At 40.5% G+C, this 16619-nt stretch overlaps 1 protein-coding gene across 1 annotated transcript in view; it reads left to right on the forward strand.

The window, feature by feature from the left end:
• The window catches only part of ccser1 (coiled-coil serine-rich protein 1), a 143277-nt gene that overhangs the window by 90362 nt on the left and 36296 nt on the right, over nucleotides 1-16619 (forward strand). The window lies entirely within an intron of this gene.

The following is a 16619-nucleotide window of genomic DNA, read 5'->3' on the forward strand; positions in this document are numbered from 1 at the left end:
TGTGTGCCTTCCATCCCTGCTAACCCCACGTAGCCCCAGGGGCACCACAGGAGAGAAAGGGGGCTGTCAGCAGAAGGTGTGTGTGCGAGTTTGTGTGCGGAAGAAAGAGAGACAGAGAGTGAGAGATTGCGAATTTTTGTGTTTGTGTGTGTGTGTGATCTGTGCCCCCATGTATGGCTCTCTCCCCCACGGGCAGGGCAGAACGGCACGGGAAGGCGGGCACCTAACTGGGCACAGATGGCACCGACAGACAGACAGGGACGGTGGCGACATAAACAACTTAATAAATAATTATCTCAACAATGACACTGGGTACACAGGAGTATGCAGGAGGAGGACAGAAGGACAGAAGGAGGAGAAAGGAGAAAGAGAGCAGGGGGGATTGGAGGAAGATATGAGGAATAGAGAAAGATGAGGATGAAATCTTAGGAGGGCAGGAGAAAGATTGATGGAGAGGATAGAGGAACAGGGCAGGATGGAGGAGTAGCGACGGGGTAGGGGGTGATGACAGAGGAAGCAAAGACTAGAAAGAGAAGGAGACAAGTGAAGGACAGAGGAGAGGGAGGAGGGGATAAAAAAGAAGGAGAAGGGGAAGAGAGCCAATGAACGGTTTATTAATAAAGGAGTAAAAAGAATGGAGCGTAGGAGAAGAGACAAGAGTAGTGGAGGGACAGATGGAAGTGAAGGAAAAAGATAGGTATAGTGAAATGGAAGTTAGGAAGATGAGATTCAATAAGGAAAGGATTGGAGTTTGGACCAAATGAGAGAAAAAGAAACAGATATGAAAACAGGAGGAGAGGCAAAGAGAAGGGTGAAGGGGATGATGATTGAGAAAAGGATGGCAGGAGAGAAAAGAGGCAAATCAGAAATATCAAATAGAGAGGTAGAGGACAAATGTAAGCAGTGCTCTCATGTGTTGAATGACAAAGTCATAGAGGCCTTTAGAGAGGCCAGTAGAGGACGAAGCATCTACAATGTGGTGTGTGCGTGTGCATGTTTGTGTGTAAGTATGCCTCCCAAGTGTATGTGCATATGTGTGTGCGTGCACACACATATGCACATACACTGCATGTGCGTCATGTTGCTGACCTATGACTGCTCTTATCAGTAACAAATGAAGAGAGATCCTCTTGGCCTCCTGGCTCCTTCTCCTCTCCTCCCCTCTTCCTTCTCTCCCTCTTCCCCTCTTTCCTTCTCTTCTTTTCTCTGCCTGCCTCACCTTGCCATCTTCTCTTTCTGTCTGCCTCCCTCCTTTCTCCCTCTTTCTCTCTCCATCTTTCTCCACCCAGCTTTCATTAGCAAACACCATATCTGTGGTTTGATATTAATTTATTTGAGTACTGGGTTAACATAATTAGAGAAACCCAAAGGTAGGCGTAGTAGGCGTGTGTGCGCGTGTGTGTGTGCGTGTGTGTGTGTGTGTGTGTGTGTGTGTGTGTGCGCGCGTGTGTGTGCGTGTGTGTGTATATGCATGCAGGCTCTGAGCCCCTTCAGATATGTTGTAAAAGGTTGAGACTAGATTAACATTTTAACTTAGGCGTCAAGAGGCATCCCTCCCTCTGTCCTTCTCTTGTTTCCTCATTCCTTACTCGTTTTCACTCTCATCTCTGTGTTGCCTTGCCAGGGGAGATCACATGTGTTTCTCCTCTGAACTGTTCCCTCTCTCTTCTTGATGATATTGTATTTTAATGTGTAAGCTGTGTGCTATATTTTTTGTCTTTGCAATATGGCCCTCTGTGCAACCTTGGTTGTGTTCACTTTGAGTGATTAATAATTATAATTGTTCCAACAACCCAGAACTCACCCCCAAATGACCCAACTCCCCTGGGCAACTCTGCAGCTCTAAAACTATCAAACGAGTGGGCACAACACTAAAACTGAAATAGCAGTTACTCTCTCCAATGGCAGAGTTTGCTCTCAGCGTGGTTCTATATTTGTGAATAAATTTAAACTAATGTGACAGTAAATGTATTGATCATCCCTGTGCCAGATGTCAAAACCACTGTTTAGAGTGTCTGCAGTCTCAGGCCCACATTTACTAAGTGTTTACCATAGTGGTAAAGTAGTTGCATGCCTGAAAAGTGCCAATTCTGATCTTCTAGTCTGTGCACAAGCATTTGGGCGTGGAAATGGGCAAGACTGCATTCCTGGCAGGAGACTTTTTAGCATGTTTAATCCATTAATAAGTATTTTGAGGATTGGCAATGCTAGGGTGTAAAAATGGAGGAGGGGATTTTGGAAATACATAGCACCATAGATTTACTGAACCAAAATACATGTAACTGCACATTATGTTTAACTCCCAGAGGAAGTATGGTCTCACCTCTCACCTTGAGAAAATTAAATTAAAATTATCTTTCGAATGTCAGTGGGTGAGGGTTAGAGTTAAGATTAAAAATTATATAATGCTAAATCATAATTATTAATGATTATAGCATTATTAATGTTGTTTTATCACTGATGAGATACCAACTCCTCACACAAAGAGGAGTCAGACCATACCTGCACTGGCAAAACCTCTGGCAGACCAAGCGGATGGTGGCATTGAGCAGTGGGAATGTTACAGTCTGCTCTCTCACCTGTGCAGTGTTAAAATGGCTTGCAATACAATTTCACCTTGTACACATTCACACTCAGTGTTTAATGCGCTTCAGGTACTCTAATTGGAAAATTAAGACTGACTTGATTTGCATAAGTGGTCTTTATAAATCAGGCGTTAAACTGGAAAAAGCTGCGCTTGTTAACTTTTTGCATTCGGTAGTAATTAGCACACGTCTTGGTAAATACAGCTCACAATGCCTTGAAGCTGTCATTCTAAACCTGACTTTCAGCACAGTCTTGTGGTTAATTTTTTTCCTATTTTGTATGTAGACATTTAAGCAAACATTATAACCAGATTTTTTAATACTATATTTTTATCTTACCCACATTTATTTTTACTCCCCTTACAAATAGCATCACTGCCAACTACAATACTACCGATCTCAATAGCCCCACATATTTACCATGTCATATCACCTATACGGGGGTATGAGGCCAAATTCTGAAATCCTAAATTGGACTGGCACTCCTGGTCTTCATCCTGTCTTCCTTGTCTTTGATCCTCCTCTCCGCTGCCTCCATTTTCCTTCCTGTCCCTTTTCCAGACCTCCTACTGTCTTGGCTTACTCTCTATTTGCTACCGACTCTCTATATGCCTCTCTCTCTCTCTCTCTCTCTCTCTAACAATATCTCCCCTCCTACCTCAGTCCCTTTTTTCAGATCATCACCTTCATTTTCCCTCTTCCTGTGTGTTCCATTAATGCATTTTTTTTTTTTTTTTTTTTTTTTTTTTTTTTACTGTATCTGAGTATGTGTTTGCTTGAATTAAACATATGCGTGCATGTGTTCCTGAGTGGGTGAGCATTTGTGTATTGTATGTTTAAGGACAAGAATATACAGTAAATTATTTCTGGTTTTCAAGAAAGTCCAATGGCACTGTTAAAAAGGGCTCTGGCTTTAAATCATATTCAAGTCCACTCTGCATCATTTACTGGGCCCTTGGTTTTTCTTTGTCTTCCTCATCAGTGGAATATTGACCTTGTCTTTGGCTGCTATAATTCATTTTCTATATGTTGCACACACACAAAACAGCAAACAGAGTGCTAATGGATCACTCACTGTCAAATATGCTGACACCTTTTCATGGCAATGCCAAGTTCAAACCGACTTGATCTTTCTCTTAAACACTGTGAGAAACATCACATTCCACGGAGCAGGATTTATCATGCTTGCTATTTTTGTGCGACTACAAAACATTGTGTATGTTGCATGGATGTATGTATGACTGATTGTGGTTTTGATGCACCTGTGTGTAAGAATCTTTCTGACACTATATTGGAACTAACATGATTATCCATCCTCCTATATGTTTTCTTACCTTCACAGCTTTGGATGACTTCTTCATGTCTAGCTCTCATTTTAAAAGACATGCTTTATGAACACTCATTTGCGATTCTTATTCAGTTGTCTAATATCACTACACACTTTGAAAGCTCATTATCCATGTGTTATGCAATGATAGGTTTCATCAGAAATAAATTTTTCACGGTTCTGTTTCAGTGTATCTAATGCTGAGGCATTTTCCCCCATAAGTGTCTGATCCTCAGTTTACGTATAGGAATATTTCTGGTTTTGTAAGCTGGACCACACACTGTGCATAGGCTTGTATCCCTGCTTATTCATGTTTTTTTAGACTGCCTCTACACAGCTTCATGTTCTCTTGTTTATCCCCTTGTCTGTATTCATCCATGTGCTTGTACTTATCTGTGTGCACTTCATGCTCTCTTTCCCCCACACCCATCTCACTATTCCATTTCTCTTGTTGTCTCCTCTTTTTTTTTTCCATCCATCCATCCATGTCTCCCTCTGTCTTTCCGGAAGCAGTAAGCAGCATGGTGTGACGGTGGAGTTGAACAGGTAGGGGTCTCCTGGTACAGTCATGCTGCAAACCTGGGTCTGAAAATTGTTATTTACACCCTATGTCGAAGCTTTTTAAATAGCGTTGTCTTGCAAAAAAGAATCCATATGGAGAGTTTTTTTTCTTTTTAATTTAACTTTCTATTATTTTCTTGTTATTGATTGATCTAGTCTGGTATGCCATAGCCAATTGCAAACAGACCATTTGCCCTCTACGCAGGCAAAAACTCAGAGCTGGCCCAGGTTTGTATGTGTCAGCTGCCATCTGTACATCATTCATCTAATCATTCATTACTAATCCTGTTTGACTCTTCAATCAAGATTGCTGAAATTTTGATTTACCGCCCTTCCAGTAAATGTGACTCTGCGAGTGTATTTCAAAGCAGTCTAATTCCATGTGTCTGTCATTACTGTGAAGTGGTCCTCTCATCCCTTCCACCTCACTTATATCTGCTTCTCTCCTCTTTACTATTTTTCTTTTCTTTCATTCTGTTCTGTTCTTTTGTGATCCATTCTTGGCTTTTTTGCCTCCCTCATCCAAAAATGGAAATCAGATTCCATCTAATACAGACCAACAGCTTCCATGGATAATGAAGAAGAGGACCGAAAGAAGGGAGACAGTGATGGATCATAGCAAGAAAGATTCTATCATTTCAGTATTCTCTGACTTTTGCAATGGTTGAAATGGATAATAAAACAGTAATCACTTTGATGTCAGACTCTGGTGTCAAGGTTGATGGACTTTCTCCTTACAAGGACCATTATTATGTTTCTTGTTCTCATAATATACAATTAAATCTATTAACTCAGACACAAACCTCATCCACTGTGTCCAAATCACACCATTTGAAAATAAACTTAACTCACAATAGCTGTAATAATCAGTATTCTTCCTCTCTTCTCATAAAAGCCCAACCGTTATATAAAATTCTCCTCTGATTTGCAGCAATCAATCTGTCACTCTGCAGTGATTTGCATGCCCCCATTTCCTGTCTGTCTACCTCCATGTTAATTTATGCTGAGTGAAGCCACCAGTTGGCGATTTTGACCGATGGCAGGTGATGTGCACAGCAGTGATTACGTTACCCTGTAGGCAGACTTTGGTGTCATCATTGATCTCATCACAAATCAAATTTGTTGCTGTGTTCGCAATCCCTAAAAGTTTCAGGTTTGTTGAACTGCATGTTACAAACATTAGGCACCTTTGTTTTTGTGTATCAGTTGTACCTTAACACATTTTTCAGTCAGCAAATCTGTTCCAGTTCTTTGAAGAAATGACACGCTTTTATTTTTTCCTCTTATATTTGTTGTCCCTTCCGGTCTGGCTCAGCTATCACGAGGTGTTAAATGTTAATCAGGCTGAAGATATTGTGTTTGTTCCAAAGATCAAGCTGTAGGCAGAAGCACAGTGTAAAGGTACATTCAGTGACTAGTAAATTAAACCCCAAAAAGGCACCCCTTCGGTCCATGTTTGTCTGACATTTGTCTTGAATGAGATTTTGAGCTTTGTAGCCACTTCTTATGTTTTCATCAGCTTATTGACATAATGTTCTTATACAATAAGCTTAGGCAGATAAGAGTGCCCTCTCAGCGCGTATTACCCCATTTGGGGGGAAATTGTCTGAGTGAGTCTGATTTTATTAGTGTTGTTTATACATGCGTCAGTCCCACCACTGAATATGGGCATTGCTTTTGCTCGTCTGCTGTTTAATACTCTAATGAAGAGAAAGCATGAAAAGTTAGTACAGTCAGTCTGGAGTCTGTCTCTGATGGGTGCCTCTGTCTAGAACATATCTCCCACTCAGTTTTCATCTTTTCATTGTTTTCACTTCCAGTGAATTCCATAGTGTTTTATGCTGTTTTATCTACAGCAGGTAGATTTAATCACTAAGATACTGTTCATAACTATACAAAGACCTGTATAGTTTCAAAGATGTCAAATAGATTTGTCACGTTTATTTTCTGATTTTCTAAATTTTCATGCTTTTATCTTGAAGCAGTGATATGGAGCCTATAGGCAGGAAAAATACTAGGCTATATACTCAATGTGACTCTCGGCTATTTTCCTGTTTTCATTTTTTTTACACAGTTTATCAAAGTTGTCAGCTAAGTCATGTCAGAAGCTTTGTGTTTACCCTTTATTCACTTTATGACAAACTCTTTACTGCACGACACGAGTCAAGATGAAAAAAAAAAATCTATAGGTGACTCCCTGATGCTTGTGCTTGTGACTGCATGTGACAAATAAAAGCCACAACACAACAGCACATTGCACTCAAAACAGTTGACAGTGATACTCAGCATTCAGAGTGGTTCAGCCCAGGGATTTGAACAACACTCTCACTAGTGCCTAAAAGTGGGACATGCACAGTGTTGTTGGCTGTGTTGGTTGTGACAACAACAAAACCACTAAATCGCCCTTTGGAATTAGAGCTGTGCCTCTCTATTCTCTAAGTTTGAATTACAGTGAATCCGAGGGAGACTAAAACTGAGGGTGTGCAATATTAAGTTGCACTGGCCCTCAAAGCTCTCAATTATTATTCCCCATTACCAGTCTGAGATCCCCAAGATGAGCCCTCCTCCCACACCCACTCGGCTCAGGTGTTGATTGATTTGCCCTGCCCCTATAAAGATAAATCTGTTAATTTATAGTGTTCTAGAAATGAGGAATCGATTTATTCTACTATGGTATCAGTAGAAAAATCACAGTGCTTTAAGGAGCTAATTTCATGGGCTCTGGAAAGTCTCTGTGTGCATGCAGATTTGTCGATGTGCCTGTGTGTGAATCCGTATGCAAGCATCTGTGTATTTGCCTGTGTGGAGATGTGCATGGGCTTGTGCATTTGTGTTTGTTGTTGTGTTTGTTGTGTCCGTATTTGAGAGTAGTTTATGTGAGTGTGTTTGAGAGAGCACGAACAGCTGGTGTGTCTCAGTGTGTGAGGATCTCAAGGGGAAAAGACATGAGATTATCCTCAGAGCACAACAGGAAGCTACTTAAACTCTCCTTGAAACTAACCAAGCACTTCCTTTAGCTACAGTACACTTTCCTGGGAGTAAGGGATTCACACTGTGCTTCAGCCTCAAGTCTTTGCTCTGTTGCTTATTTATTACAGTTCTAGACGTTACAGTCTAGCTGTACAGTTGGTATTCAGATTTATACTTTTTGTTTGGGTGTCTGTGGTTTCTAAAAAAAAATTGATAAATAAAAATGGCTCAACACAAAATGATTTTCTGGGCTATGGTGTAGGATAATATCGCTAAATTTGAATGTGTTTAGACTACTAATCCAGCAGTGTAAATGTTTTGTTCAGTTTGCTTTATATTGCAGGATTTGGGAAAGCTGTGGCAACATTCAGTAACAGCCACAAGCCTCATAGAAAATCAGAATAGAGCTAAAACATTCAGCTGATGAAATGACTTATTTCTTGAGAATGATCTATAGAGCCATTGTGTGTGTGTGTGTGTGTGTGTGTGTGTGTGTGTGTGTGTTTGCTGTTGGGAAGAAGAGGAGTCGGGGGAGCGGGTTGGTGATGTAGCACAATGTGTTCTGGATGGTAGCTTCTTAACACACGGACTCACACACATACACGCACATGTTAACTGTAATCTAGCCAAACTGAGACAGAGCACTATGATTTGTCTGACTGCTTTCCCACCTGCTGTACTAGTCTTCCTTGTTGAGAGTGCAGCACTGTGGAGTACTGTGGCAGTCCTCTACGGGGAAGGCATATAAAGGGACGCAAGTCATGCTTTGCTGCAGAAGACCTGTATATAAAAAAAAGCATACCTTTCATTTTAGAGATGTCTTATGAGCATACTAATGAGTCTAGTGTGTGTGTGTGTGTGTGTGTGTGTGTGTGTGCACACATGCATGGGTTTATACATAGATATCAGTCTTTTCTCAATCTCTCTCTTTTTATGCACTTTTGCTCGCTCCTCCATTGCCGTTGTAGACCAGGTCTTTATTAATGAAGGGACATCTGTTTCATTAAAACAGAAAGATGCCTCAGGGGGGGTGTGGAGGGGGTTGGGGGGGCTAAAGGCAAGAACATGCAAAGAGCGAGAATGAGGGAGAGTCAGAAATGGTAAAGAAGGGTGTTTGAGGCAGAGAGTGTGGGAGAAAAATAAAAGAGAAATGAAAGGGAATGAGAAAAGAAGAAAAAATGGGAGCAAAGCCAAATAGGTAGACAGGAAGCTCCTCTCAAAGATGCAGGGTAGAAATGGGCCCCTAACGGCTCTCACACACATACATGTACACATTCACAGATGCATATTCCTTTGTATGGAAACTACTGCAGAAATAAATTCAACTCACCAACACACACTGCTCTGAGCAGTAGCTAGCTAAAAGCAGTAGTAATGGATTGCGTTAACCATAATAACAGCCTCTAACAGTAAGGATGTGCTACAGTCCTGCTCGCTAAAAGAAATAGACACCAGTATAGCATCCTAATATAATGCAATTTTAAAGAATGGAATGGAATGGAACAAAATTTATCAAACTCAATTAGAGGATCTGCAGTTGTGTTACACGTTTCCTAGCAACTGCTGTTAATCATTCAACTCCAGTTGACATCTGGCTATGTGCAAGTAATGACTAAATATATATCTAAACAAGGCTATAAAAAAGAAAAAAAAAAAGTTGTGTTGGTGTAGAGCCAGTCAATGACATTATAATCTGAGAAGATAGATTTGTTTTCAGTTAGGCCACTGTGACACACTAAGCTGTCTTTTCTTAAACTTTAGCCTCTACTGAAAAAAATGTTTTGCTTGAGAAAAATCTGGCTAGCCTAAGAAACCAATATTATTGTTAACATGCAACTACTTGCCACTGTCTCAGACATTACTGTGTGTGCAAACTGGATTGACAAGACAGGAATATTTAGCTAACTAGAAACTATGACTTCCTCGCTAGCAAGCTGACCTTATACCCACCCCCCACCCCCCACCCCCACCCCGCCCCCTCCAAAAAAAAAAAAAAAAAAAAAAAAAAAAAACAGCACATAAATTAAACATGTGTACTGAATTATTTTGAGACGGTAAAGTTTGATCATTAGCAACACAATCAGCCATTCGCAGCTATTGTTATTCAAGAGCTGAACACCTCCACTACGACTGCTAGAGTATGCGTTATGTCACTTGAAAGCCCTCTTTAGAATAGATTAGAATGGAATAGAAGTGGGCGCTCACAAAATGCATTAATTATGCTCCGTAACAAAAATATAAAATATAAAACAACTCAGGCAGAATGCAATTCAGCAGAAAGGGATGAAATAAATAGAGTGGGCAAGGACAGAACAGAGAGAAATAGTTCCTTTACAGTTCATTCTGTTCTAACCGACAGCAGCGGCGATTAAAGGCCAAGGTCATAGCAAGATGAGCAATTCAGATGGAAATAAAGTTTGAAAATGAGAGAGAATATGAGTCCAAGTGGTGTGCGGTGTCGAGGTCAGATATAGGCACAGAGGGATCACACATGCACTCAACACACATGGTGGCCAAGGTCAGATAGAGTCACAGTAGGATCACAAGGGCCCCGCAGAGGACCAGGTTATAACTGACAGCCATAATTAGCCTAATTAGAGCAACAAAACTATCATCACAGTGGGTAATGACCTGGGCAGGCCAGCGTAGTTGATGGATAGATGGATTAGAGAAAGAAAAAATGACTGGAGAGAGTGCGAGAGAGAATGTGGCAGGTAGGCAAATGAAAATAATTAGGGAAAAGTAGAATGATGATGGATGGAGCAGCATGAGAATAGAGGAGAGAAAGAGACAGAGAGTCAGACTGGCATTTATGAGCAGGGTCATAGGGAGAGGAGGGAGGGAAATATGGATGGGAGACACACAGGAGTTCACTATCAAGCACCACTGGTCTGTCAATCTTTATGATCCTGCTTTGTTGCTACACGTCCAGTTATGTTTTTGTTACAGCCCTGGTTCAACTACAGGTGCTAACAAATCAAAAACACACCAAACCACCACTGGTGTGTCCTTTTTTTCTGAAATACTGTTTTTTTTGTTTTTTTTTTTTTGTTTATTGCTTAGGCTGTGATTCTCTCACACATTCATTAGCCTACCCTTCCACTCATCCATTAACCCAAACACGCAGCAAATCTTCCTAAGTTAATGAGTGTTGATTTTTTTCAGTTAAATTCATTTTGTGTTGATTGGAGTGTTGTTTTTTTCACTCAAATAGCTGATATTACCCCGAAACAGCTGTTCAAAACAATCTAAAAGTGTCAAATTCACTCTGATGATGAGGACAAATTAACACTTACAATATCCCACCCACCTACAGTAACCAGCACCTAACCAGCAAAACCAGCATCCACTCACCCAATCCACAACTCGCCACACAGTCACCCACCCACTCGCTCGCTTGCTCACCCACCCACTTGCTGACAACCGATCATATCATATGGACTCATAAGTCTTAAAAGTGAAAGTAGCAGAGGGGCAATGTGAGACATGAAAGACTGGGTTTTGTAAGACATGTGAGTGGAGGACTGACAAGGATGGGGAGGAGAAATGGGGGGATACAGAGAGAAAAAAGAGAAAGTGGGTCTGTGAGAGGAGAGAGATGGTGAGAGGAGCAAGAACTGCAATCTTCGACACATCTGCGGTGTATCTGTACATCATTCAGTGTGCAATCAGACCTTTGGTGCGCTGCACATGTATCTTGAGGCCCCAAGGCCTGTCATGGATACTGTAAGATCTTAGAAAATCTTGGTGAACCTGTGTGAATTTAAAAAGGTTCAAAGAGTGCATGAAATATTAGTAATGTTAATGTTAAGTGATGATATTAATGGGTAGGTACCGTTGAAAGTTGTGGTGGAACAATGTTAGTGCAAGGTTGTGGTTTTAGATATTAGATTTGTTGGGTCAAATTTTTGTTCTTGGGTTTTTAAAATCATTTTTTATGGTTCTGCATCATAGTCATTCTGTGCAACATACAAACATATGCTTTATGAGTTTACTTGTGTATATACACTCACACACACAGACACATCCATATACACACAAAACACACACACACAGACACATCCATATACACACAAAACACACACACACACACACGCACACACACACACACACACACACACACACACACACACACACGATAATACTGTTTGCTGCATGCCTCCACTCTCTTATATTTGAAAGAATGTTTTTTTTCCCTCTATTTCTTGATTGCCCAAATCCAAAGAGCGGATAAGAGGCAGTCATGGACTGATCTTGGAACAGGCAGCTGTTCACATAACAGAATTGATGTCAAGTTGCCTTGCATCACTCTCTTAAAATTCAACAAGAAGGTTGTCCAGAGTTCTCTCTCACCTCTTTATGAACTTGTTCTCCCTGTATCTTGTCCCAGTTTTACCCCCCTCCCCCATCCTCAAGTGTTTTTAGGAGTGGGTGGATAGGATGATTTTAAACAGCCTGTTATAAACAGTGCTAGGTCCTTTTTAGTACCAAATACAAAGTGTATAGTTTTTTTGGTCCACCAGGGATGGATTTACATTCATATTGTAGTAGTCAATTAAGTCAGTTGATCCAATCTAATTTTGGACCAAAGCCAACTGGTACTTTTGATCATTAAGGTATCATAGGATGCCACCATGATCCACACACACACACACACACACACACACACACTCCTGTGTACCCTGTGTCACACAAACAGGTGGTATAAACCTGTGTATACAAAATATGGTTTCTTCTTTGGGGGTTGTTTATCATGTTCCCTTTATTTAATCTTATAATGTTAATAGAATGTGACTTAAAATGGGAAACATTGCATGCATTAAGATAAATATAAAAAAAATGTCTGTGACTTCTCAGTGTTGAATCAACTTGATTTACAAATAATAGGGAGGAGCTTAAACATCACAGTTACAAACTGTGGTGGGTGCTGCCAGTGTATGTGCATGGTCAGCCCCTTCACTTGAATCACCACTTTCTTTGCCGCTGATCTTTGAAGATAGTGAAAAAATATTATAAATATAAGAAAAGAAGCATTTAGCAAGACAGTGTTACAAAGTGCTTTACAAAATCTGTAAAAATACCACCAGTAGACGAAAAGGTGAAAATTGAATTGGGTAGAGTCGACATTCCTAGGTGGATCTGTTTGTGATTTGCCATGACCCAAAGGCCCACTCTCACTCTATTCAATTCAATTTCAATGAGACTGAGCCTAGACTAGCTGAGAATGACCAAAATGAGCTGTCTTTGGCTCATGAGGGGTTAAAGGCTCAGCAGAGTATCTTGGTGCTGGTCCAAAGTGTGCCTTAAGGGTGATCAAGATTTTTTTCTTTTTTTTAACTTGATCCTAAATTTCACCAGCAGACACTGCAGTGATGCTAAAATACGAGTAATATGCTGTCACCTCTTGCTATTAGGAGTCTGGCTTGAGGAGTTTAGACTAACTGTAATCTGGATACACTCCTCAGGGTAAGAGTGGTATATAGGGAGTTACAATAATCAGTATGTGGCTCAATAAAAACATGGTTTGCAATCTTCAGAAAACTAAAAGACAAGAAGTTTTCTGAGTTGCACAGATGTCTTAAAATGCCTGCCTAGCCTCGGAGGAGAAAATGACCTCCAGGGTTCCTACAGTTTCAGTACATCAGTAGGGCACAGGCTAAGATGGCTATCGATTAGAGCACTAACAGTACTGGGCCAAACGATAACTTCAATATTTGTAAGAATTCTGTATTTAGGATTGCCTATTTCTAATGATGCGCTTTTGTCCATTGTTACAATGAAAGGTAGGTTAATGGCGCATAGATCTTCAGATATTTGAGCAAAGAGGTGACATTGTAAGAACATCTTTATTATAATGTCTGCTCACCAAACCTCTCTAGCCGTCCAAACCGCCAATTTACCCACCAGTAACATGCTGAATGAGGCAATGACCTGTGTCTTTTTTTGTATAAGTGAATGTGCAGCGGAGATTTCAAATAAAGTTTTACACTTAAATGTAATTTGGATTTTCAAAAGTTGAGAAAAGGATAAAACATGGAATGAGCGCAAGTTTCAGTTCTTGGCATACTGTGAGCCAAGGCTTAAGAACAGAACCACCACAGTCTGTGCTTCGTGTGGTCAACACATCTGCTGCTCTTGCTGCAGTCCACCATTCTCAGTGCTGGTAAGGAATTCAGAGAGTTTTGAAAATGACTCATTACAGTTGAATTTTGTAGAAGAGAGTAGGTTTTCTGTGCCTCTTCGTTTTTGTTAAATCGAGCATCATCTCTTTTCACAACTAAGGCAATGGTGGTCATTCTTAAAGTACATGGGAACAATGTTAGTGGTTAAGGACAAATGAATAGTATTTTGGGCTGGCATGAAAGCTAAGTGTAGATACAGGATTTAGGTACAAAGGAGTGTAGCTGATTATATCTGTGGTAAGTGTTGAGAGAGGCTGAGGAGGAGCTCTGGTATTGAGATGCCAGAACTCATAGTTGAGCCCTATAGAGGTTTCAAGACCTTGACTCAGTGAAACATCATGTGCGGTGACCAAACAGTAACCCCGCTGTCACTCCAGCGCTCACCCACTCAACCCTGTAACATTTAGATTCTGTGGTTAGTGAATGGTGTAGGCTGTCTGTCTGGCGCTACTGTAGATCTATGATAACAGAGCCCAAAGACCACTGTGGTCACCATTTGTCATTCTTTTTGACATCTGAATTGGCCCACTGTATGAATGTAAGCCCTGGTGTATGGCACAAGGGATCATTACATTGTGTTGTGATGGTCTGACTCCTATGGGGGTGCCAGGGCTCTCTCCTGACTTATAAAATAAATTAATCAGTTTGTCAAACCCAGGAAGAATGCATACATTAACCCAAAGAAAAAAGAAAAACCCTTATAATACATCCTTGAAAATATTCACTGAAACCACTCAGTAACATAACAATTCAGTGGCAACATATATTGTTAATAACCAAAAAATGACAAAGACAAAATGACCAAAGACAAAAAGAAAAAGAAAAGAATTTTAGTTTTTTTAGGTTTTTGGGGTTTTTTTTTTGCTTAGTTTTGTTTAGACACTTTGAGGCTGATCCCACCTGGCATTAAAATCCATCCTGTGCAATCCAATCACAAGCTGACCCCTCTAAGTACAGGTGTGAACAGTACCAATGCGTCCTATATGTGTCTTGAGATCCGATTGCTCAGGACACAGAGCCTGGGGTGATTTTGCCCGCATTGCAGTTGAAGTGTATAAAGACATGTGGCCCAGGCCGCGTTGAAGGACCGCCTACTCACCTGACATCCTACAGCCAGACCGTCACTTTTCCAAAAGAAAAAATGTCTTACCTGACTCTGCCCAGCCGCTGAACTGTCAGCTGATGGGCCAAATGCAAACTGAAGTGCAACTTGGCCATAAAGCAGCTGTTTAATGAATAAAAACACAAACTGTCTCCCTGCAGGGTGGGAACAACAAGGGAGCCAGGGAGAGCTCAGCTTCCCTTAATAAGACATGAGCTCCCCTAAAAACAGTCTCTAAAATATGAATTGACAACGTGCTAGGTTTTTGTCCATATAAAAATCAGAGCTGGCAGCCTTTCTTACATTTTGTACCCGGTGCAATTAAACACATTCTTTCTAACCCTAGACGCAATTCAGTTAATATAGGAATACTACAGAAATATTACAGGCGGCAGTGTGAATGTGTGCTCATTGAACCATCTCAATCTCATCTGTAATTTTTGACACACATCAGAGCTATGACAGTGGGAGCGTGCCTATCTACCTGCACATTCAAGTTCAGCATCAGGTTCAGATTGCTTTATCCACTGTGGCGGAGACCCTTTCAGACCCAATACAATAATTAAATACTCTGAGCCTGAACGTGATCGGGTGAAGCCTATAGTAACTAACACATGTGAAATGCGTCTTCAGTAATCGACAGTGCATCAAAATGACTGAGCAAAGATGTCTCCTTTTGGTTCATGCCTGCTGCCTGGTAAATACCTGCAATGCAGTGCAACTGGAAAAAAAAAAAAAAAAAAAAAAACAACAACAACCTGCAAATGGAAATAAGCACAAAAGTAAGATCTGATTACAAGTTGGCAGATGAGACGCATGTGGAGACGCATTCTAATGCCAGGTGGGAATGGACAGACTTAGAGCTGTCCACTTGTGATTAGAACACCAAAGATGCATTTTAATGCCAGATGGGAACAGCCTCTCAGAGGTGTTTAGTTCAGTTCAGTTCACTGCTCAACTGCTCAGTTACTCCCCATTTTTTCTCAGTTTGAGTATTCACGTCCCGTAGCTCCAGTTGTCATTGGTCAGGCAGGTAAGAAGTAACAGAAGTTGGTGGAAGAGTCTGCCATTTGCTCTGCTCATGTATTTTTGGAACGAAATTCTTGAAGGGCTAAATAGTGCTTATCTGTCTTGATATAACTTTTGTTATGATTTGATGCTGTACAAATAAAATTGAATTGAATTGAATTACCTGTGAAACACCTGGATCTTGGAATTTATGTAAATCACAGTGTTAAAAAATGAAGAAACACAATATGCATTTAATGAAAAAATGAAAAGTGAGTTCTGCTCAGGGTCTGTCCCATTCTAGTTGTATGGATCTGGTTTGACTGAGGTAATGAGTAGCAAACGATATGCTCATGTCCAAGGAGCACGTGTGGAGCAGTCACTCTACATTATTTCTGAGTATTGATCTGAAATCTGAGTCATTTTTTCCAAAGGTGCTTTATGTAAACATTGTGCACCAGAGCAACTTGCTTGATAGTAAAGGCTATGTGTGTATATTTTGGATTTATTTTTAGATCTCTTATTCATCAGCCTGGCAGGTCTGCTTGATTCTGGTACTCTAACAATGTACCAAAGACTGGATGAAGCATTGGTTTAGCTTCTGTGAATAAAGTGCACATCTGGGAGCAAGTTTTGTATTTCATAATCAAAGTTAGATTTGTCACTTTGTGTGCACAGAGATTTCCCATCATTGACCGTACCTGATACCAGAAATTCCTTTGGATAAATAAGTTGAACCTACAGCATCTTGGGAGAGGTGTGACATCAAAATTTAGCCCACTGACACAAATAAATGTCAACAATTAAAAAACAAAACAAACAAACAAAAAAAACAATCTAAATAATTACATGCTTTGTGATGCATTGTGTAATCCAAATGAATC

Source organism: Myripristis murdjan, chromosome 9, assembly GCF_902150065.1.
Source record: "Myripristis murdjan chromosome 9, fMyrMur1.1, whole genome shotgun sequence".
NCBI lineage: Eukaryota > Metazoa > Chordata > Actinopteri > Holocentriformes > Holocentridae > Myripristis > Myripristis murdjan.